At 45.0% G+C, this 25,793-nt stretch overlaps 1 protein-coding gene across 1 annotated transcript in view; it reads left to right on the forward strand.

The window, feature by feature from the left end:
• LOC122789760 (heat shock factor protein 3-like) overlaps positions 1-25,793 on the forward strand; it is a 1,295,435-nt gene that overhangs the window by 656,272 nt on the left and 613,370 nt on the right. The window lies entirely within an intron of this gene.

A 25,793-nucleotide genomic window follows, 5' to 3' on the forward strand; every position in this document is an offset into this window, starting at 1 on the left:
TTTCTTTTGTTACCCCAGCACAGGCCTCTGGCTATACCTCCTGTCCTGGACATCCTAGATGATGTTTACTCGGAGGCCTGCCTTAACCCGGACTCTCTTCCTCCAGCTCCAGTTAAGTCTGACAGGTACTACAGGGTTCCTGACTCACACCAATTTCTATACAAAAGCCATGCTGCTGACCTAGAAACCATCTCACAGGGACCCAAGGGAGTTAAGGCCTCCATTGCCAAAAACCCATTGCCTTCCGAGAGAGATTCCAGATCCTTAGAAAGGTGGGGAAAAAAGGTATATACATCGGCTACCTTATCCATGAGGGCCTTAAACTGTCAGTTTCATATGCTAAAATACCAACAGTTTCTGTTATCTCAATTGAAAAGTAAAATGTCACAACCTGAACAACCAGACATGAAGGAGTTGCAGGATTTGATGCATAGTGCAGAACAAGTGGGTAAACATACCTTACAATGTGGTTTTGATGCTCTAGAGGCCTCATGTAGAGCTGCTGTTACAGGTTCAGTCATACGCAGGCATGCCTGGCTCAAGGAACAAGCCTTGCCTGATCATGTCAAAGCTAAATTACTAGATGCCCCTCTTCAAAAGGATGTACTATTTGGGGCAAATGCTGAGGAAGTATTACGGAAAATGGAGGAAAAGGCTAAATCAATGCAAACTGTGAAAGAATTTCTGCAGGTTCAACCCCCACGTTTTAGTAGAAATTGGCCTTCCAAAACCTGGTCCTTTCCTGCCACAGACAGACCCCAAAGAGGCAGATACAGGCCCGAGGGCAGAGGACAAACAGAAGGCTCGTACAGAGGCAGACAGTGGCAAGCTCCTACACAAAGAGGTGGTGAGGACAACTCGCAATCTTTCAGAAAGCAAAACCAATGACTTTCCCCTTTGCATGCCAACCAGGTCTCAAATGGCAGCCCCCTTAGGAGGAAAGCTGGCACTATTCTCAAAAAATTGGCATGTTGTCACAAAGGACAAATGGATCCTGAACATTATAAACAGAGGCTACAAATTCCATTTTCATACCCTTCCAAAAATGAAAGGCATGCCAAACCTGACACACAATCAAAGGGCAGAGGTACAAAAGCAAATTTCAGATCTTATAAACATGAAAGCTATTCAAGAGGTACCTACACACGAACAAGGTCAAGGTTTTTATTCCAGGCTATTTCTGGTGCCAAAAAAGGGAAAAGATTGCAGACCTATTTTGGATCTTTCCATCCTAAACACATTCCTACTCGTACCAAAATTCAAGATGTTCACTCTACAGCAACTTCTTCCCATGCTGGGCAAGGAGTCTTGGCTGGTAACACTGGACCTCAAAGAGGCATACCTGCATGTCCCAATCAGACAAAATTGCAGAAGATACCTCAGATTTTTTGCAGGTTCAACCCATTATCAATTCTCTGCATTGCCCTTTGGTTTATCTACTGTGCCCAGAGTATTCACGAAATGCCTGGCATCAGTAATTGCCTACTGCAGACTTCAAGGGATACAAATATACCCTTATTTGGACGACTGCCTGATCCAAGCGGACAGCAAGCACATTCTTCTGAAACATCTGGCTTATGTAATAATGTTATTAAACTCTCTAGGATACACAGTCAACAAAGAGAAATCAAGACTAATACCCTCTCGGAAGATAATTTTCCTGGGTGCCAATTTGGACACAAATACCCAGATGGCCTACCTCACGCCAGAGAAGCAGGGGCAATTAATTCAATATTTCAGAACATTGGCAAATTGCACCAGGCTGACTGCAAGGAAAATCCTGCAGGCTCTGGGATTCATGGCATCTTGCATCTTACTAATCCCATGTGCAAAGCTGCATATGAGAAAACTACAATGGTACCTAAAAAACATATGGTCTCAACACAGCCACAGTTTGGAAACAATAATACCACTAATTCCATGTCTGCAAAAGGAATTTCTGTGGTGGGCTCAAGCATGCCAAACAAACACAGGTCTTCCATTCAGCAAGCCTCAAGCAAATCAAGTCATCACAACAGACGCCTCGGACTACGCCTGGGGGGTGCACATGACAGACCGGTGCATTCAGGGCAAATGGACCCAAAAAGAAAAGCACCTTCACATCAATCAAAAAGAAATGCTAGCAGTGATAAATGCCATTACAGCTTTCAAGGACCTTCTACAACCAGGTCAGCTATTGATAAGAACAGACAACACCACAGTTATGTGGTACATAAACAAGCAGGGAGGAACACATTCTTATCCCCTATGCAGACTGGCCATGTCACTTTGGAACATGGCCATGGACTTACAAATGGAACTACAAGCACAGTACTTGCCAGGCAAGGAAAACACTCTGGCAGACAACCTAAGCAGGAATATGACAGATCCACACGAATGGAAGTTGCATCCAAAAGTTTTTACAGAAATAATCCAAGAATGGGGAAGGCCAGACATAGATCTCTTTGCCTCCCACAAAAATCAACAATTGACAAAATTCTGCTCAAGGATCTTCCATCCAAAGGCCTGGAGAGTGGACGCTCTCTCTTTCAGTTGGACATCAATGACAGTTTGTCTTCCCACCTCTTCCTCTGCTGCCCAAAGTCCTATTGAAGACCAGAGCAGACAGACCAAAGATGATCCTCATTGCTCCGGACTGGCCAAGGCAACATTGTTACCCACTCCTGAGGAGCCTGATGCATTCCCCACCATGGACCCTGCCTCTAATGCCTCTTCTTCTGACTCAGCACAGCTTCAAAACTCTTCACAGTCAGCTGAAAACACTCAATCTAGCCGCATGGAAGATTCCTTAGCATCGCAGCAGGCCCTGCTCTCCAAGGAGGTGCAGGATGTCATTTTGGAGGCCAGAAGGCCATCAACTAGAAAAGCTTACTCTGCAAAATGGAAACGTTTTTGTGTTTGGAATGAGAAAAAGGGCCAGTGCCCTGGAAAACTGAATTTACCTCAAATACTACAATATTTGGCTGAACTGCTAAGCAGTGGACTTTCGTTCTCCTCCATCAAAATCCATGCCTCAGCCATTTCTGCAGAATACAACACTGATCCACCTTTATTCTCTCACCCTCTATTAAGACAGTTCCTCAGAGGGGCTAAGAATTTAAGACCTCCAAGAAAACAACCAATACCTGCTTGGGATCTTAATTTCATTCTGGAAAAACTGACTTTGCTTCCTTTTGAGCCAGCTGCCTCATCAGATTTACAATATTTGTCCTGGAAAACAGCTTTCCTTCTGGCTATCACTTCAGCTCGTAGAGTTTCAGAACTACAGGCTCTTATGGCTGTCCAGCCTTTTATCATCTTCCATCAGGACAGAGTTTCATTACGTACCAAACCGTCCTTTATGCCTAAAGTGGTATCCAGGGTAGCTTTAAATCAGGCCATACATTTACCTACTTTTTATCCTAATCCTCAAAACAAACAAAAGGGAGAGATTACTGCATTCCTTGGACATCCACAGACAACTGCGTTATTATTTGGACAGAACAAAACCTTTCAGAAAATCAGAACAGCTTTTTGTGGCCTATGCGGTAGGAGCTCAAGGAAAGTCAATATCCAAACAGACAATCTCAAAATGGATAGCCCACTGCACACTCTTTTGCTATTCCTTTCATGGCAAAACTGTACCTACAGGCATTAGAACTCATTCTACCAGGGCCACAGCCACCTCTGCAGCCTTCCTCAGAGGAGTTTCTACCAAGGATATTTTAGAAGCAGCCACTTGGAGTTCTGTGCATACCTTCTCTAAGCACTGCAACCTACCATTATACTCCAAATCTAGAGCAGGCTTTGCCACTGCAGTTTTGCAGGGCATTTTGGCTCCTCCTAGCTGCACCTAGTGCCTACCACCCCTTTCTTAGCTTTGGGATTCTACCCATCTGTTATGACTGCAGCTGTATGCACGATGAACATATTACAGTTTTGTACCTACCATAAATGTAGATGTTTGAGTGCTAATACAGCTGCAGTCCAGGTTTCCCTCCCTCCTTCCCCTCTAGGGGTCTTCTTTTATGGTGTATTTGCTTGCAACTTCTGGTCTTTGATTATATTGCATTGCATTATTACATAATTTTATGTATTGCCTTCTTTCTGGGAGCACCTGACATCTGGGGCAAGAAAAACTGAAGAAAATGGCGTTGGCTGTTTTTTATACCCCTGTCGCACTGACGTCAGGGAAGAAGCGACGACAACCGACGTCGGACCTAGACTTTGGAATTCGGCCGACCGAGGACCCGCCTGACGGCAGGAGAACCCATCTGTTATGACTGCAGCTGTATTAGCACTCGAACATCTACAATTATGGTAGGTACAAAACTGTACTTTTTGCTGAAGACTTAGACATTCTTTGTTAATGCCCCATTTGATGGTTCCACACTTTTGGACCAAAAGAGAAAGATAACACTGTCCAGGAGCCTACAGGAAGGTAAAACCCTGTCTGCCATTTAAATTTAATTATACCTTTTCTAGGAATCAGAGGAGTGGCAAGAAAATGTGATTCATGAAATCACAGGGTTATCACCACAAAACACCTGCTGAAAGACCTCCATGAGGCATAGGAGGTAACTCAAATGGATGTCACCCCAGAGGCAGAGATAGACAGCATAATCCAGGCTTTTGAGGTCCCTTTTCTGAAAAGCCATACCAGTGCTTCTGAAAGGTTGCCCAAATGCAGTGCTCTGGGGACAGTCTGGGGTGCTTATCCCTGCATCCACAAGCCTGCCAAAACATCACAACATATTCATGGGTGTTAAGGATAATAACCAGAGTCTATTCAATTCCCTATGTTCATCGTGTTACCCTGCTGCAGTCATCACACTTGGGTTATCCTGTCGTCTGGCGGTCCCGCAGTCGGCCGGATTTCCAAAGTCTTGGTCCGACGTCGGTTGCTGTCGCCTCATCCCTGACATCAGTGCGCCAGGGGTACATATATTGCAACCGACACCATTTTTTTCAGTCTTTCTTGCCGCGCGGTGCCCGAAGCAGAAGCAGTTCGCAAGTGCAGGTCGGCCGACTCCTGAGATTGTCGAATTCGAATTTCAGACCGAAGTCTTCTATAAAGCTAAGTACTCCGTTGGGGAAACTTTTCTTGCCTCAGACCGATGTCAGAAAAAGTTAACAATTGCATTTCTTGTGGGAAGCAAATACCTCATAAGGATTTTCATTCTTATTGCATACCTTGCCCAGGCCCTGATCACGACGTCACTTCTTGTCGATTTTGTGCTAGGTTTAATAAGCGTACTATTAAAAGATGATTTGATTTCGCACATCACTATTTTGGTAGAAAATTTAATTATAACATGCCATCGGAGCTACCGACTACCGGCGTGCACAAAAAGCGCAGGGATAAGGACCGACAGCCCAGGCCTAAGCCAGATTCCGAGGCCTCGGTTGATCCGGTCTCCGGTTCTCAGTGAGGCTCCGACGCAGCCCCTGACAACCGCAGTTCTGGAACCCGAGACCGCTACGGATATTTTGACGGAATTTACTAGGCTGACGCAGCCTTTTACTTTAGGACCTTCCGACGATTTACCTTCTAAGGACGTTGGTGCTTCTGAAACGCCATCGGTTTCTGAATGCGTTTTCAGACTGACTACTCTCACAGTCAAAACGTTTTCTAAGTCGAAGACTCCTTCTAAATCTAAAAAGCCTACACTTCAGTCTCCTGTTCAAGGCCCTATGCCTAAGAAACAGATGCTCAAAATGGCTGAAGATTTGATTTCTCTTATCAGGGGTTCACAGCCCCCTCCTGACAAAAGGCCTAGACAAGAGGAAGATTCTGCTTCCTCTGAGCAACTGTCTATTTCTTCGGATTCCTCTGAGGACCAAGACTATTCCTTCTCTCCTTATGAAGATTCTGATGCTGAGGACTCTATTCCCACCAAGACTATTCCTTCTCTCCTTATGAAGATTCTGATGCTGAGGACTCTATTCCCTCAGCTTCCCCTCCTGAAGACTACTCTTTTGGGGAAACTTTACACACTATGAGGGAACATTTTCACTGGGAAGGTCAGGATTACTCTGATTCCAAGAAAAGGCTCAGAGAGTTTCTTTTACTCCCCCAACTCAGACCTCTAGCCATCCCATCTGTTTTGGACATTGTGGATGATGTTTATTTAAAATCCAGTTTCAACCCAGACTCTCTACCTCCTGCTCCGGCTAAGCCTGATAGATACTACAGAGTTTCTGATTCCCACAAATTTCTTTACAAAAGCCCAGTAGCTGACCCAAAGACTATCTCTCAGGGTCCCAAGGGGGCTAAGGCTTCCATGGATAAAAACCCAGTACCTTCTGATAGGGATTCAAGAGCACTAGACAGGTGGGAGAAAAAGGTTTACACCTCAGCCACATTAACTATGAGGGCACTAAATTGTCGATTTCATATGCTTAAGTATCAGCAATTTCTAATCTCTCAGTTAAAACAAAAGATAACCTCCCTCCCTCAACAATCTGAATTGAAAGAAGTACAGGATTTGTTGCACGCCACTGAGCAGGTGGACAAACATACCTTACAATGTGGGTTTGATTCTTTGGAGGCGTCCTGCAGAGCAGCTGTCACTGGATCAGTTATACGTAGGCATGCTTGGTTAAAGGAACAAAGTCTGCCTGATCATGTTAAAGCATAACTACTAGATGCTCCCTTACAGCAGGATGTTCTTTTTGGAGCTAAAGCAGAAGAAGTCTTAAAGAAAATGGAAGATAAGGCAAAGTCAATGCAGACAGTCAAAGATTTCCTACAAGTACAACACCCTCACTTCAGCAGAAACTGGCCAACAAAAAATTGGTCCTTTCCAGTCACTGACAGACCTCAGTAAATACAGGCGCCCAAGGGGCAGAGGACAACCATAAGCCCAGTATAAGCCTCGCCAATGGGGCACTTCAACCCAAAAGGGAGGAGAAGACAGGTCTCAACCCACCAGAAGGCAAACTCAATGACTTGCACCTCTGCTAGCCAAACAAAACTCTTTTGTCAGCCCCCTTGGAGGGAAAACTAGCACTTTTTGCAGACAACTGGCACATGGTCACAAAGGACAAATGGGTCCTAGACATAATTTTACGAGGATACAGATTCCACTTTCACACATTGCCAATGAAAAGAGGAATGCCAAACCTGCCACAAAATCAATGGGCAGAGGCACAAAGACAAATTACAGCTCTCATGGCCATGAGAGCCATTCAACGGGTACCGACTCGAGAGCAAGGCCAAGGATTTTACTCAAGGCTCTTTCTAGTACTCAGAAAGGACAGTGCTTGGAGACCAGTTCTGGACCTTTCAATTCTAAACACTTACTTACAAGTTCCCAAATTCAAGATGCTAACACTACAGCAGCTACTTCCCATGTTGGGCAAGGAAGCATGGCTGGTAATGTTGGACCTCAAGGAGGCATACCTGCATGTCCCTATCAGACAAAGCTGCAGAAGATACCTCCGTTTCATTGCAGGTTTGACCCATTATCAATTCTCTGCACTGCCCTTTGGCTTATCTACTGCACCCAGAGTTTTCACAAAATGCCTGGCACCAGTAATTGCATACTGCAGACAAAGGGGAATTCAAATATATCCATACCTTGACGACTGCTTCATCAAAGCAGAAAGCAAAGACATTCTCTTACATCATCTGGTTTTTGTGAAGCATCTGCTAAATTGTCTTGGGTACACAGTAAACGAAAAGAAGTCAAAACTAGTACCCTCACAAAAAATGACATTCCTGGGTGCCAGCTTGGACACAACGGCCCAGAAAGCTTATCTTGCACCAGACAAGCAACTACAACTGACTCAATATTTCAAGACAATGACAACAAAGACCCAATTAACTGCAAGAAAAATTCTGCAGGCTTTGGGCTTCATGGCATCTTGCATTCTGATAATACCATTTGCAAAACTGCATATGAGGAAATTACAGTGGTACCTAAAAAGCGTATGGTCTCAACACGGCCACAGCTTGGACACAGTGATATCTCTCATTCCCTGCCTTCAACAGGAATTTCTATGGTGGTCACAGGCATGTCACCTCAACAAGGGTCAGCCTTTCACCTTGCCCCCAGCCAGGCAAACTATCACAACAGATGCTTCAGACTATGCCTGGGGGGCACACATGGCAGGACAATGCATTCAAGGCCTATGGACTGCAGAACAAAGAAAACTGCACATACATCAAAAAGAGATGCTAGCTGTACAGAAAGCTCCGACAGCCTTCAAGGATCAACTACATCCAGGACAACTTGCAATAAAGATGGACAACACCACAGTAATGTGGTACATAAACAAACAAGGGGGCACACATTCCTACCCTCTTTGCAGGCAAGCAATGACCTTATGGAACACAGCTCTGGCCTACCAAGTCCAGTTGCAAGCTCAATTCCTGCCAGGACAGAAAAACACATTGGCAGACGACCTAAGCAGAAACATCAAAGATCCCCACGAGTGGAAACTAGACCCACAAATATTTACAATGATAACTCAAAAATGGGGCCTTCCAAATATAGACCTGTTTGCCAGTCCTCAAAACTACCAACTGACAAAATTTTGTACAAGGGCATTCCACCATCAAGCTTGGAAAGTGGACGCTCTCTCCTTCAGTTGAAAAAACCTGACAGCATATGCCTTTCCTCCACTACCTCTTCTCACAAAGGTTCTTTTGAAGGTCAAAAAGGAGAAACCACGACTGATTCTCATAGCCCCAGACTGACCACGCCAGCACTGGGAGAAACCACGACTGATTCTCATAGCCCCAGACTGGCCACGCCAGCACTGGTACCCGCTATTGAAGAATATGGCTCACAGCCCACTATGGATATTGCCTCAAATACCACATTTGCTCACGCAACAAAACAAGCAGATTCTACACAGCCAGCTCAAAACCTTAAACCTGGCTGCATGGCAAATCTATTAAACATCCAACCAGCCCCTCTTTCACAAGCAGTTCTGGATGTTATTCTGGAAGCCAGGAAGCCAAGCACCAGGAAGGCTTACTTGGACAAATGGAAAAGGTTTTCTGCCTGGAACCAAGCTAAAGGCCAAGACACAACTCAGCCTCATATGCCTCACATTCTGCAGTATTTAGCTGAGATGTTGCACAAAGGACTTTCCTTCTCCTCAATTAAAATCCATGCTTCAGCTGTTTCAGCTCACTACAACACGAATCCACCTTTATTTTCAAATCCTCTACTAAGGCAGTTCCTCAGAGGGGCAAACAACATTAGACCACATAGAAGAGCTCCTACACCAACATGGGACCTCAACTTTGTTCTGGAAAAACTAATGTTATCTCCCTTTGAACCAGCTTTCTCTGCAGACCTTCAATTCCTATCTTGGAAGACTGCCCTGCTCCTGGCAATAACTTCTGCTAGGAGAGTCTCAGAATTACAGGCACTAATGGCAGTGGAACCTTTGTTCATTTTTCATCAAGACAGAGTTTCTCTACGAGCTAATCCTTCCTTCATGCCTAAGGTGGTTTCCAGTGTAGCTTTAAATCAAACCATCCACCTACCTACTTTCTTCCCCAATCCACAGAACAAAGGTGAGAGACTCTTGCATTCCTTGGACATTGGCAGCTTCATTACTACTTGGATAAAACTAAGGCTTTCAGAAAAACTGACCAGCTCTTTGTATCCTATGCTACAACTTCTCAAGGGAGGGCTATATCCAAACAAACCAGTTCTAAATGGATAGGCCATTGCATACGGTTCTGTTATACCCATCATGGGAAACCAGTTCCTCCTACCATTAGATCCCACTCTACCAGGGCAACAGCTACCTCTACAGCCTTCCTCAGGGGGGTTCCTACAAAAGAAATTTTAGAAGCTGCAACTTGGAGTTCTGTACACACCTTCACCAAACACTATCACTTACCTCTTTACTCTAAGTCCAGGGCAGGCTTCACCATTGCAGTTCTGCAGGGCCTCATTGCCTCCACTAACTCTCTATGATACTTCCCCCCTACCTTAGCTTTGGGTTTCAACCCAAGTGTGATGACTGCAGCAGGGTAACACGATGAACATAGTACAGTTTTGTACCTACCATAAATGTAGATGTTCGAGTGTTCACCCTGCTGCAGTCCAGGTTACCCTCCCTCCATCCCCTCTGATCTACTGGCTAAATCTCTGCTATGCCTTACTGATGTATTTGCTTATAGCTGAAGGGATTTTGTGTTTGTGCAGTGTTCACACCATTTGGTACTAAATCTCATCACCCTTTTGGGGGCACCTGACATCTGGGGCAAGAAAAACTGAAGAAAATGGCATCTGTTGCAATATATGTACCCCTGGCGCACTGACGTCAGGGATGAGGCGACAGCAACCGACGTCGGACCAAGACTTTGGAAATCCGGCCGACTGCGGGACCGCCTGACGACAGGATAACCCAAGTGTGATGACTGCAGCAGGGTGAACACTCGAACATCTACATTTATGGTAGGTACAAAACTGTACTTTTCTTGCCCAATAATAAAAAAGTGACTGGTTTCTGACATTCCACCCAGTCAATGGGAATTTGTGGCAGCAGAAGTCTCCAAGCTGCTAGAAAATAAGAGAGTCATCCAACAGGTCTTTTGTGATCAGTTCGAATCCAGAGTCTTTTCCAGGTTTGTTTTACCCCCCAAGAAGACAGCGGACCTTAGACCAATTTTATATCTGAGTTATCTGAATCAATTTGTAAAACAAACACATTTCTGGATAGTCACTCTGCAGTCCATAATGGCTGTTCTGAGGAAGGGCGATTGAATGTGGACAATGGATCTCCAGGATGCTTAGTATCACATAAAGAAACAGAAGTAATCCAGGAAATTTCTTTGTTTCCATCTGGCAGGCAGTAATCATCATCGATTAAATGTACTGCCATTCGGTCTCACCACAGCCCCCAGGTTGTTTATGAAAGTAATGGCAGTAATAGCAGTGCACCGCCACTTGCTAAGGATCCAAGTTTCTCTGTATCTAGATGATTGACTCCTCACTGCTTCTTCTAGAGATCTGCAACTCCAGTACTGATACCTTATGCTCCAGTTAATGCTAAAACTGGGAATTGCGGCAAATCAAACTAAGATCCAGCAAGTATAATTCATCAGATGTCACCTAGACACATTGTTACAAAAGACCAAGTTAACAAACTCCAGTGTTCTTTCCCTCCATCATTTGCTTCCCAGATAATACAGCATTCATCCCTGCAAGCAGGGATAATTCTCCTTTTGCTAGTTTAATGGCTTCAACGATTGTACTTGTTCCACTAGCCAGATTCCACATGTGGGTACTTCATTTGACTCTTTCTGTACAATGATCTTAAAACATTCACCCTCTCCATTCCAAGGTTCATGTCACTCAGATTTGCAAGGATCACAGCGGTGCCTAACCTCTCCATCAGTAATGGAGGGTCGACCATTTTGCCCACCTCAACCACTAGCTACTATAACCACAGATGCATCCCTTCTGTGGCTGGCATTTCAAAGGGAGGATAGTCCAAGGTTTCTGGCACATGTAGAGAACAAACTTGACATCAGTGTCTTGGAGATGAGAGCAGTCCTCCTAATGTTACAGGCGTTTCATGACTCCCGCCCCAAGGTTGCGATTTCTGTCCAGACAAACAACATGGGAATAGTCTAGTACATCAACACATAGTGGGCGAATCCATAAGAGTGTGGCAGTGGGTGATGTCTTCACATAGATTTCTTACAGCAATGAATATTCTGGAGACCTCTAGTGGATTTGTGAATAAATTGAGCAGGACAGATGTTCTTCGTGTTTCACTGTTGCAGTCATTACATTTGGGTTATCTGCTTGCAGGTAGCCCAAAGTCGGCCTGATTAACAAAGTCTTGGGTCCTGCATCGGTTGCTGTCCCTTCTTCTGTGACGTCAGGTCATCAGGGGTATAAAATATGCAGCCGACGCCATTACATCACTCTTTCTTGCCGTGCAGTGCCTGAAGCAGAAGTAGTTCACAAGTGCCAGTCGGCCGACTCCAGAAATTTTCGAGTTTCAGAACCGAAGTCTTCAACTAAAGCTAAGTAACCCGCTGGGGAAACTTTTTCTTGTTCCTTACCGATGTCAGTAAAAGCTAATAATGACATTACTTGTGAAAAGCAAATACCTCATAAAGATTTTCATTCATACTGTAATCCTTGCCTAGGCCCTGACCGCAACGTACCTTGCTGTCGGTTTTGTGCTTTATTTAATCAGCGCACTATCCGTCGTCTGTATATTTACGCCTCTAAATATTTCGGTTCTCAGTTTAATTATCCAGAAATATCGTCCGTTAGCCATCCTACTACCGGGATTCTGAAAAACGCAAAGATAAAGGCAGAGACAGGCCAACGAGGTCCAAATCTGCCGACGACACTTCTGCTAAGCCAGTCGCCAGTTCGCCGGTACTCAGTGAGGCACTTTTGTAGCCCCTGATACCTGCTACTTCTGATTTGCGGGCGTCTACTGAGACCCATTCGGAGTCCGGTATGCCGCGAGATGCTTCAACTATGGAACCTGCGGATGTCTCTACCTTGGATGGGTCCGGAGCCGCTGTGCAGGCACTGGCTTCTGAGGGTGTATTCAGGCCTATGGACTTGCATATTAAAATGACTCCACCTTCTAGTCTAAGGCCTAAATCTCGATCTGTGTCTAAAAAACTGATGCCCAGGCCACATGTTCATAGGTTGGTACTGAGCTATCTGCCCAAAGGCATATATTAGCTCAGCCAAGTTGTGCGGTATTCACCGCCCCTTTAGTAGTTCCCTAGACCCTTGTACTAGCAGCTAGTACCCTTGGCCCCTATCTAGTAGTGCTGTTGGTGTGATCCCCGGTGTGAACGTTCAGGCCCCTATGCCTAAAAAACAAATGATCAAAATGGCTGAATATCTTGTTATTCTAATCAGGAGTAGTCAACCGCCTCCCCCCCCTCCTTTTTCAGAGACCTAGTACTGAGCTTGACTATGAATCTTCTGATCAGGACTCTGTTTCTTCTAATTCTTCCAATGACCTAGATTTGTCCATGCCTACTTATGAGGATTCTGATGCAGATGATTCCATTCCCTCTGCTTCCCCCCCTGAGGACTTTTCTTTTGGGGGAACTTTATATACCTTAAGGGAGCATTTCCACTGGGAAAGTCAGGAATTTTCTGAATCTAAAAAGAAGCTTAGGGATTTCCTTCTTCTACCTCAGCATAGGCCTTTGGCTATACCTCCTGTACTAGACATTGTTGATGATGTAGTAAAACAATTGCACCCACACTCCGTTCGCTGCACTAAGTGTAAGGATTCACTTGCTGCTCCACAATTCCTTACAAAACACTTCTTTATTTGGTAAATGCTTTTAAATGTTTTTGGTTTTTAAAACAAGGTCAGTTAGGTATTAATCATGCTGTATATGTATATACAAGTAGAGTCAAGATGTTTAATAATGGTTAAAGTATGTTTTAACAGTGTAGTATTGTTTTAAAGTATATTAAAATTAAAGGGTTTAGTACACAACATGTAGCAATAGGAAGGAAAATACTTGATCACTGAGCACTTTAAATATTTAATTGTTTTATTGATGTATATTAGTGGATTGTTAGGATTGGTTAGTAGTATATATAAAATCAAGCATCTACCAAATGGAAGTGTTCTGAAGAAGTCTACTTTGATGTAGATAAAAGCGCTTAACATTATACTCATTCATTTGTTTTACCAAATAAAGAAGTGTTTTGTAAGGAATTGTGGAGCAGCAAGTGAATCCTTACACTTAGTGCAGCGAACAGAGTGTGAGTGAAATTGTTTTACTGTGTGGACTTTTGCTGACAGAGGTATTTTTTATTGTTGATGTGTTTTCGGAATCCAGTATGGCCCCTGATTCCCTGCCTCCGGCTCCCAGTAAACCTGACAGATACTACAGGGTTCCTGAGTCCCACAAGTTCATTTTCAAAAATCCTGTTGCAGATCCAGAAACCATTTCTCAGAGGCCCATGGGCATTAAGGCTTCTACTGCTAAAAATCCTACCCCGATAGAGACTCCAGGGTGCTGGATAGATGGGGTAAAAAGGTTTATACTTCTGCAGCCTTGGCAATCAGGGCTTTAAACTGCCAGTTTCATATGCTAAAATATCAACAGCATATTATGGGACTGCTCAAACAGGAAATGATGTTGATTTCTGCCTGTGTGGAAAGTAAAGATTTACAGGATTTATTGCATTCTGCTGAACATGTTGGAAAACATACTTTGCAATGTGGCTTTGATTCTTTAGATGCCTCTTGCAGGGCTGCTGTTTCTGGGTCTCTGCTTAGAAGGCATGCTTGGCTTAAGGAGCAATCTCTGCCTGATCATGTTAAAGCAAAATTGTTGGATGCTCCTTTAAATCAGGACCACCTGTTTGGCAATAAGGCTGAAGAAGTTCTAAAAAAGATGGAAGATGAAGCTAAATCTATGCAAACTGTAAAAGATTTCTTACAAGTGCAACCTCCAAGAGTTTGTAGGCACTGGCCTACTAAGAATTGGTCCTTTCCAGCTCCTTCCAGATCCTCTCAAGCCAAACCCAGACACACCAAAAGCACCAGGGTTCAGTCCCAAGGGACTCTCAGAACTAAGCAATGGGGGGCCTCCACTTCCAAATCTGGAAATAACAAGACACCCTCCCTATGGTAAACAGTCTCAATGACTTTCCTTTAAAATTACCAAGCACTTACCTTTTAGCCACCCCTTTGGTGGGAAAGATTGCTCTTCATGCAAAAAACGAGGAACACATAACCCAGGACAAATGGGTTTTAAATATAGTGTCCCAGGGGAAAAAGATTTCATTTCCACACTTTGCCAACACCAACCGGGTGGCCAGAACTGCCCCCAAATCAGTGGGCAGAGGCTCAGAAACAAGTACTTTCCCTCTTAAACATGGAGCCTATTCAGCTGGTACCAGAAGAGGAAATGGGACAAGGTTTCTATTCCAGGCTTTTCCTGGTACCCAGAAAAGACAAATAATGGCGTCCAGTTCTGGACATGTCTACCATAAACACCTTTCTGGACATTCCAAAATTCAAGATGCTGACGCTTCAGTTACTTCCTATGCTAGGCAAAGATGCCTGGTTGGCAACTCTAGATTTAAAAGAAGCTTACCTGCATATCACAATCGGGGAATCTTGCAGAAGATAACTACGCTTCAAAGCAGGCTACTTGCATTATCAGTTCTCTGCACTGCCCTTTGCCCTACTGCACCCAGGGAATTCACAAAGTGCCTGGCTCCAGTAATTGCATTTTGCAGGCAAAGAAATATTCATATATATCCATACCTGGACGATTGTCTAATTCAGGCTGAAAACCAGGCCATAATTATAAATCATCTGGCTTTTGCAAAAAGGGTTCTAACTTGTATAGGGTACACCATAAACGAAAAGAAATCACAACTGGTACCCTCTTAAAAGATTACATTCTTGGGTGCGAGCTTGAATACAACTGCCCAGATGGCTTTCCTCACGCCAGAAAAGCAAATTCATTTGGTAACTTACTTCAAATAAGTGGCCACAAAAACACTGCTATCTGTAAGACAAATACTGTAAGCCTTGGGGTTCATGGCATCCTGCATTCTTATAATTCCATGTGCAAGACTGCATATGAGGAAACTTAAGTGGCATTTAAAAAGTCTATGGAGTCAACATTGTCATAGCCTGGAAACAATGATTCCTATCATACCTTGCCTACACCCAGAGTTCCTATGGTGGGCAGAGGCCTGCCACCAAAACAAGGGACTGCCATTCACACTACCCCCTGCTGCCCAAACCCTATCTACAGACACATCAGACTATGCATGGGGGCTCACCTGACAGGGAAGTGCATTCAGGGCGAATGGAACCCAAATCAAATGCACCTACATATCAATCAAAAAGAAATGTTAGCTGTACAGATTGCTCTGACAGCCTTCAAGGCTACATTCATCCAGGACAACTAATGGTAAAGACGGACAACACCACGGTTTTGTGGTACATAAACAAGCAGTAGGGTACACATTCCTACCCCCTCTGCAGACTAGCCATGGGGTTGTGGAACACGGCCTTGAGCTATCAAGTGCAACTACAAGCTCAATTCCCGCCAGGAAAACTGAATACACTGGCAGACTAAGCAGAAATCTCATGGACCCACACGAGTGAAAACTGGAACCATGGATTTTCAACAAGCAAATGAGGGAGCCCAGACATAGATCTATTTGCCTCCCCCCAGAACTAACAGTTGGACAAATTTTGCACAAGGAGTCCTCACAAAAAAGCCTGGAAAGTGGATGCTCTGTTCTTCAGCTAGAAAAACCTATCAGTCTATGCCTTTCCCCCTCTGTCTGTGCTCTCCAAAGTTCTGCTAAAAGTCAAACAGGACAAACCAAAAATGATTTTGATTGCTCTGCTCCAGACTGGCCACGCCAACACTGGTACCCACTCCTGCACAGTGTGTCACAAGTATCTCCATGGCACCTGCCTCAGACACTTTCCTTACTGTCTCAGCAGGAGAACCAAATTCTGTACCCTCAGCTCCCAACATTGAACATTGCAGCTTGGCTAATCACTTAAATTCACCCTTAGCATCCCTCAGCAAACCTGTGATGGATGTCATCTTGGAGGCAAGAAGACCTAGTACTAGAAAATCTTATGCTGACAAATGGAAAAGATTCTGTGCCTGGAATTAATCTTTAGGGATGAGCTCAGCAGCGCCCAATTTACCTCAGATTTTGCAATACTTAACTGAGATGTTTCACAAGGGCCTTCTTTTTCCTCGATTAAAATCCATGCTTCAGCTATTTCACCTCACTATAACACAGAACCACCCCTCTTTTTCTCATCCCCTGCTCAAACAGCATCTGAGAGGGGCAAAGAACGTGAGACCACCCATGAGAGCTCCTACCCCTGCCTGAGACCTTAACTTGTTTTGGAAATGCTCACTTTACCTCCTTTTGAGTCAGCTGCTACTGCAGACTTAAAATTTCTTTATTGGAAAACAGCCTTCTTTTTAGCAATCACATCAGCTAGAAGGATATCTGAATTACAGGCCCTTATGGCAGTGGAGCCTTTCATCATCTTTCATGCGGACAGGGTACTCTGAGGACCAATCCATCCTTCATGCCCAAGGTGGTTTCCACTGTGGCTCGTAATCAGTCCATTCATTTGCCAACCTTCTTTCCCAATCCACAGAACAAAGGGGAATGGATTCTGCATTCCTTGGATGTGCACAGATAACTTAGATTCTACTTGGACAGAACTAAATTTCAAAGAAAATCTGAACATTTTCTAGTAGCATTTGCTGCTGGGGCAGAGGGGAAGGCTATTTCAAAACAAACCATTTCTAAATGGATAAGTCATTGCATTTTTTTCTGCTGTAAGCACCATGGAAAAGCTAGCTCCCAGGGGATCAGATCTCACTCAACCAGGGCTGCTTCTACTTCTGCAGCCTTTCTCAGAGGTGTTCCTACCAGGGATATCCTAGAAGCTGCTACCTGGAGTTCTGCACATACTTTCACCAAGCATTATCATTTACCAATTTTCTCTAAATCCAGAGCTGGCTTTGCCACTGCAGTCTTGTAAGGCGGTCCTAATTGTTTGTCTTTCAGCTTTTCCTGGTTAGGGGTCGCCACAGCGTAACTCCGGTCCGCTAATGATTGGCAGTAGATTTTCACGAATGCCGAGGTGCCAACTGCGGGGAGGACATGCAGACTCCACACAGAAGGAACTATACCCGCACTCCAGCCGAGAATCGAATGGGAGAACCTCTTGCTGTGAGGCAACAAAGCTACCACTGCACCACCGCGGATTTGTCACTGCTGTCCTGCAGGGCCTTATAGCTGGTCCTAATGCTGTATAAATTCCTCCTCCCAACCATAGCTTTGGGAATCTAGCCAAATGTAATGACTGCAACAGTGAAACAAGAAGAACATAGTACAGTTGTGTACACTTACCATAAGTGTAGATGTTCGATTGTATTCACTGTTGCAGTCCTGGTTACCCTCCCTCCAACCCCCTGTTTTTCTCTGACTATACCCCTACTTTCTTTTACTATGCTTAAAAGCCTTTTTGGTGTATTTGCTTTTGGTTGGAGGTATATTTTTGTGTTTTTAATTTTATTTCCTCCCCATTTGGGGGGCACCTGACATCTGGGGCAAGAAAAACTGATGTAATGGCGTCGGCTGCATGTTTTATACCCCTGATGACATGGAAGAAGGGACAGCAACCAACGCAGGACCCAAGACTTTGTTAATCAAGCCGACTGAGGGCAACTTGCCAGCAGATTACCCAAATGTAATGACTGCAACAGTGAATACAACATCTACATTTATGGTAAGTGTACACAATACTTCATCACACTTGGGTTATCCTGCCAGGGGTAGCCCTCAGTTGGTCTGAATACCAGAGGCTTAGTATTTCTGTGTCTGTTGCTGTCACTTCAGGAGTGACGTCAGGCTGTCAGTGGTGGAAAAACAGGCAGCCGATACCATTACATCAGTCTTTCTTGCCGAGGTGCCTGAAGTAGAAGCAGTTCGCATGAGTGCCGGTTGGCCGCTACCTGAGTTTTCGTTTCCGAAATTGAAGTTGAAGTCTTCTAAAGCAAAGTACCCTGCGTTGGGGATCCTTTTTTCTTGATCTTCCTGATGTCAGAAAAAGTTAACAATTGTCTTGCCTGTGGAAAGGAAATACCACACCGAGACTTCCATTCTTACTGCGTCACCCGTTTAGGTCCAAACCATGACGTACCTCGCTGCCGGTTTTGTGCTTTGTTCAACGCCCGAACTATTCATATTCGGGCCCTTATTGTAGCTAAATACTTTTGTTCTCGATCTCCGTATTCCAAAATAGCTTTGGTAAGCCATCCGACTACCGATCTTACAAAAAAATGTAAGAATAACGACAGAGACAGAATACACAGGTCCAAAACTGCCGACGACACTTCCGTTAAGCTAGTCGGCAGTTCGCCGGTACTCAGTGAGGTGCTTTTGCAGCCCCTGATGCCCACTTTCAATGGATTTGCAGGCCGCTACCGAAACCCATTTCGAGTTCAGTATGCCGCGAGACTCTTCTTTGACAATGGAACCTGCAGATGTCTCTACCTTGGATGAGTCCGGAGCCGCTGTGAGGAAGTTCTTCGCACTACCGATATTCGACACAAACCGACGACTTCTTTCACATCTTCAGATCTTTCTAAAACTACCGAGTTTCTAAGGCCAAGAGTACGAGCTACACCTAAAAAAACGATGACCCTAACTCGAGCCCCTGCTTCCTTGCTGCAATTACAGATGCTTAAAATGGCGGAAGACCTTATCATGCTGATTAGTGGAAGCCAGCCTTCCCCTAGTAAAAGAAGGAGACTTGTCCCCAGCAGCATTATCTGACCAAGAGTCTGACGACTCTGACATTTATGTTTATGAAGACATGCCCTTATCTGCTTCTGAGGATTCAGATGTAAAGAAATCCATTCCTTCTGCCTCCCCTCCAGAGGATTTTTCTTTTGGTGAAACCCTAAATACTTTGAGAGAGCATTTCCATTGGGAATGCAAGGATTATCCTCAGTCCAATAAGCGACTCAGGGAATTTTTAGATTTACCACAGCACAGAGCCTTAGCTATCCGTCCTGTTCTGGATGTTGTGGATGATGTCTTTATGGAATCCAGTCTAACTCATGATACTTTACCCCCTGCTCTGATGAAACCTGACAGGTACTACAGAGTCCCTGACTTACAAAAATTTTTTTTCCAAAATCCTACTGCTGACCCAGAGGTAATCTCCCAAGGACCGAAAGGAATAAAAGCAACTACAGCTAAGAATCCCACCCCCTCGGACAGGGATTCCCAAACTTTAGACAGATGGGGTAAAAAAGTATATACCTCTGCAACTCTTGCCATCAAAGCATTAAATTGTCTGTTCCACATGCTGAAATACCAGCATCATATTATGGAACTTATTAAGCAAAAATTATCTACCTTCCCTGATTGTGCAGAAAATAAAGAATTACATGAGCTTATGCATTCTTCAAGCCAAGTCAGCAAGCATACCATGCAATGTGGGTTTGACACCCTAGAAGCATCTTGCAGGGTAGCAGTCACAGGATCTGTATTTAGAAGGCATGCCTGGCTTAAGGAGCAGACCTTGCCAGACCATGTCATATGAAAATTATTGGATGCACCTCTGAACAAGGACAATCTGTTTGGCACCAAAGCAGAAGAGGTTTCAAAAAAGATGGAAAAAAAAGCTAAGTCTATGCAGACAGTCAAAGATTATTTGCAAGTACAACCTCCAAGATTCAATAGGCATTGCCCCTCAAAATATTGGTCCTTTCCAGTCCCCTCAAGACCACCTCAAACTAGACCTAGGGGAAACGGACCCTCCACACTACAGTCTTACGGTATGCAGATATCTAAGCAATGGAGTATCTCCACTTCTAAAACAGGGAGTGCTAAGCCATCCACTTATGGAAAGAATTCACAATGACTTCTCAACTCCTCCCCTCACCTCTGCCCAATTGCTAGTGCCTCTAGGAGGAAAAAACGTGCCCACCATGCAAAAAACTGGACCTCCATCAACAACGATTGATGGGTCCTCAACAGAGTATCCCAAGGGTACAAATTTTTTTTCCACACGCTTCCAACCCCAAAAGAGTTCCCAGACCTTCCTCCAAACCAGTAGGCAGAGGCACAAAACCATGTTCAGTCCCTGTTGTCCATAAGGGCAATTCAGCCTGTTCCTGCAGAACAGATAGGCCAAGGTTTTTATTCAAGACTTTTTCTGGTATCCAGAAAAGAGGGCACCTGCCGCCCAATCTTAGATCTATCCATTCTAAACACCTTCCCGATGGTACCAAAATTCAAAATGCTCACCCTACAGCAGCTTCTCCCTGTGCTGTCCAAAGATGCCTGGTTAGCCGCCATAGACCTAAAGGAGGCCTGTCTGCACATCCCAATCAGGGACTCCTCCAAGAAATAAGTTTCAGGGCAGGATCTATGCACTATCAGTTCTCCGCACTTCCCTTTGGCTTATCCACTGCTCCCAGAGTTTTCACAAAATGCCTGGCCCCAGCCATTGCCTTTTGTAAACAGATAAATATTCAAATTTACCCCTACTTGGATGATTGCCTGATTCAGGAAGACAGGAAAAGCTCTTGCAGCACTTGACATTTGTAAAGGACCTTCTAACTTCCCTGGGGTACACTAGCCACGAAAAGAAATCCAAACTAGTCCCCAGTCAAAAAATTGTATTCCTGGGAGCAAGCTTGGACACAGCATCCCAGATGGCATTCCTTACTCCAAAAAAACAAGCCTGACAGGCTACTTCTCTCAAATGGCCACCATAACCCAGTTATCCGCAAGGAAAATCTGGCAAGCACTAGGGCTCATGGCCTCCTGCATTCTACTAACTCCATATGCCAGACTGCATATGAGGAAACTTATTTATTTTATTTATTTATTTTACATTTGTTGACCGGGCTAGTCTAACTGGACATAAATATCCGTTTTCAGTAGAGGCCCGGGGAGAAAAGCTCCAGTACAGGCAGTAAACAATGATTTATTACATAACGCATAATATAAGTAAAAACAATACAAGGTAGAATGAAAAATATGTTTCAACACATTACACATAGTAAAATAGGAGATGAATTTATACTACATACTACTATAAAATGCTTTTAAGAACAGTGAGAGTAACAAAAACACCAAAAAAAGTTAACACAGGCAGAATAAAAGATTTCTGGTAAAGCCTTCAATGGTATTTAAAAAGTCTTTGGTGCCAACATTCTCAGGACCTGGAAACTATCATACCTTGTCTAAGGAAAGAGTTCCTTTGGTGGGCAGCAGCATGCAACCACAACAAAGGGCTTCCCTCTACACAACCCCACGCTGCCCAGACCCTAACCACATACGCATCAGACTATGCCTGGGGTGCACATTTGGACGGCAGATACATTCAGGGCCACTGGAGCCCAAATCAAATTCATCTGCACATCAACCAAAAAGAGATGATAGCTGTTCAGCACGCTCTGACAGCTTTCAGATCCCTACTCTCTCTGGGGGCTCTACTAATCAAAATCAACAACACCACAGTGATGTGATACATCAACAAGCAGGGGGGAACCCACTCTGCAGGCTAGCCATGACCCTTTGGAACACGGCCTCAGCCATGCATATTGACCTGCAAGCTCAATTCCTCTCAGGCAACCAAAACTCTCTGGCAGACGACTTAAGCAGAAATCTCCTAGACCCTCACAAGTGGCTATTAAACACAACACCTTCAGCCTTGTGACCCAGAAATGGGGTACCCCAAAGGTGGGCCTATTTGTCTCCCCCTACAACCACCAACTCAGCAAATTCTGCACCAGGGAACCTCACAGCAAGGCCTGGAAAGTGGGTGCCCTATCCTTCCAGTGGGCTAACCTCTCAATCTATGTATTTCCCCCTCTACCTCTTCTTACAAGAGTATTACTCAAGGGAGGAAAGACCAAGGGCAATTCTTATTGCCCCAGACTGGCCACGCCAACACTGATACCCACAACTGCGCAGTCTGTTACCGTTGCCTTCATGGCACCTCCCCAGATCCCAACTCTCTTGACTCAGCAGGAGGGACACTTCTTGCATCCGCAGTTGCAGACCCTGAACCTTGCAGCATGGCTTATTCCTTGACTTCTCCTCCAGTGGCCAGCCTAAGCAAGCAGGTAGTGGATGTCATACATGGTCAGATGAACCAGTACTAGAAAATCCTATGCTGACAAGTGGAAAAGGTATTGATCTGATTTTGTTAATCTTCGTTCATTCCTGACTGATGGGTTATCGGTTCCGTCCTTGGAACCGAGCCGGCTCACGTCAGCCAAAAACTCTCAAGCCAAATTCCTACCCAGAATGCTCTGCTCCCTGTTACCTCAGATCTTGTTTGCCGCATTGCTGTACAACCGTGTTAAGCCACTCTCTCAGCTATCTAATTTTTTGAAAGTTTATATATTATTACTCTAAATTTTTCTCAAATGTTTATTTTAATATTTTCCTACCCTATCACACACTTAGACTCTCTCCCTTTAGTATTTTCCCTTTATTACCCTCTTTTCTTACCCTGTGGTAACTCTCCATTACCATCGTTGGTAATCCTTTTTTTTTCTTTTACCCTTTTGTTGGGTAGCCCTTATTCTTCCTTTTGGTACTGTGCTTCTTCTCCACACCACTTATGCCGGTTAACAAAAGTAACGTTGGTTTCAAGCAGTGCAAGGATTGCGGCTGTAAGTTACCACTCTCCAATGGCCGTGACTTATGTGTCTACTGTCTTAATGTCTCCCACTTGACTGTGGATCCTCCATGTGGGATTTGTAAATATTTCTCTACCAGGACTCTAAACGAGAGGAAGAATAAGTTAATTTTGAAAGGTGGTCTCAAGTCTCCTTTCTCTGAGGCTATTTCTGGGTCAGAGGGCTCACCCCCTCCTGTTAAACCCCGCAAAAGGTGTTCTTCCTCCTCTTTGTCCTCTTTGTCAAAGTCACTCCCTTCTTCTCCCTCTGGAGATCGTAGGTCGTGACAAGTGGAAGAAGGTGAAATTGATTACTACTCCAGCGCTGCCCCCTGTGACCCCTGTCGGCACCGCCCTAAATGATTCTGAGTACAGCCATGTCTCCTTTATCGATACCGGCACCAGAGTTCCTGGTGCAGACAACTACGGTTCTGACAGTTCTGTCGCAACCCCTAACGGCACCGCCAATACAGGTTCAGTCACCTTGGGCTCCAAGTATGACTCTTCTGTACTCCATGACACAGACATTTTCGGCACCAACGTGTGCTTCGGTGCAGTCCTTCATGGCATCGTCCTTATTGCTGGTGCAGACACTTTCCACTACAGCACTGTACCCGTCAGGGCAGACCGTTGCCTTTGCAGTGCAGACACCTTCAACTGCTACTGTGCTGACATCTTTGGCACAAACTTTTTCCACACTGTTTTCTTCGGTGCAGACTTCCTCAGCTCTGAGCTCTGCACCTGTTGAATTAGCAAGGACCAAATATTCCCCTTCACTGGATCCTTTTGCTAGCAGTCAGTATAATCCTTTCCTAGAAAGGTCAGAATCTTCATCAGCCTTCTCCATGAAGTCAACCAAGTCTTTCTGAACAGGATGTATTGCTATTTGTTGACCAGTTGCTTGTAGCCAGAGGTCTCTCTCAACAGTTGAAGTCCACATTCCCTCATTCAGGTGAACGTATATCTCCTCAAACCCCAATGTATACTCCTCCTTCAACTTCCACTCATGTCTCTAAGCCTATTACAGTAGCTTCCCTCCCTCTGACTCCAGTAGTGGATCTCACTTTGGAACCAGAGTCATCTTTGTGGCCTTCAGTGCACTGGGCATCAGGCTCTTCTCAGGCCAGTGGCTGTGCCATTGGGGAGGGCATTCCTGGCTCCACGCCAATTTTTTTCTATGGCACCTTCCAAGGATGCCCTGTCTCTTACTGTTCATGGTCCTCTTGAGACTCCTGGTCTGGGTGCGGGCTCATCGGGGTGGGGTGTGACTTCGGTTCCGAGGTTATTTTGCTCAGTTCCAGGCTCACATCCCTCCTTGGGCAGGCCAGCCTTCCATGCCATGGAGAGAGTGCTTGCCTGCGCTGACAAAGCTCATTTGTTGGAGTCCTCTCCCCCCTCTGATCCGCAACTGCCACAGGCTTCAACTGCCGGACACCTCAGGAGACCCCCTCTTTGCAGTCTTCCCCAGAACCTCCCACTGAAGAAGTACCCCGCAAAGCATAGTGTAAGAGGAAGCACATGGACTCCACTGAGGAGTCATTGACTGAAGATACTGATTTTGATGACTGGGAAGGGTCCCCATGGTCACCCTCTGATGAAGTGTCCTTTGGCGACATCCTTGAGATTCTTAGACAGAGAGGGGTGACTGGAAGCCTTCTAATCCTTCTCTGAGGAATCTGTATTCCTGCAGGCTTTTCATGCCCGGCCCCCTACCTCCTGGGTCACCCCACCTGCCAATGAGCTCATCCAGCTCATCGTGCAGTGCGCATGGAAGGCTCCTGACACCGTGGAAGTGATACCTAAGAGACCAGGTAAAATATTATCTCCCCCAGCTGAGCACCCCCATTGGTCACAAGGTCTTCCAGTAGATGCTATGGTGGTGACAGCTGCTACTAAGAAAGATTTGGCAGAAGAGAGCCAAACTCTCCATCCGCCCAACAAGGAGTCCGGGCAATTGACAGATTAGGGAAGCATGTGTTTGCTTCATTGACCTTCGCCATAAGGTCTTTGAATTATTTGGCACATTTTACCAAGCTTCAGTGAGATCTCATCAACCAGCTCTCTGAAACTTTGGTAGGAACTGTTTCTGATGAAGTCCGTGATAATGTGTCTTCTCAGATAGCCACCCTAGAGTTCATTTCCAACTCTTCTATGCATCTTATTTCTTTTGCAGTGGAAGGGGCGGCTAGAGTGGCAGGTGCAGATTTAGTCGCTAGATGACATGCTTGGATGCGCCTTTGCGGACTCCTTTAAGACTTCCTTCATGAATGCCCCCCATAGAGGCCGCTTCTTTGTTTGGCCCAAAAGTCAAGGATACGCTGGCAAGGTGCGAACAAGACGGCAAAACTCTGTCTGCCGTTGGTGTCAGACACTCCACTCCTCAGCTATTCTACTCCAAAAATCAGAGGATCAGAAAGATCTGGCACAAGAAATCACAGGGTTCTTTTCGGGATGCACATGCCGAGTTCTCCCCTAGAGGCAGAGGGGGAAACTCCAATGGAAGACACCCCTTTTGGGGCAGAGGAGGTCTGCGAAACCGGGGTTCCAGAGATTCTTTCTCTGGCCATCCCTGTCAAACGCTCCTGAAGAGTTGCCCGACTGCTCACCTCTGGAAG

Source organism: Protopterus annectens, chromosome 15.part0, assembly GCF_019279795.1.
Source record: "Protopterus annectens isolate FY-2018-M chromosome 15.part0, PAN1.0, whole genome shotgun sequence".
NCBI lineage: Eukaryota > Metazoa > Chordata > Ceratodontiformes > Protopteridae > Protopterus > Protopterus annectens.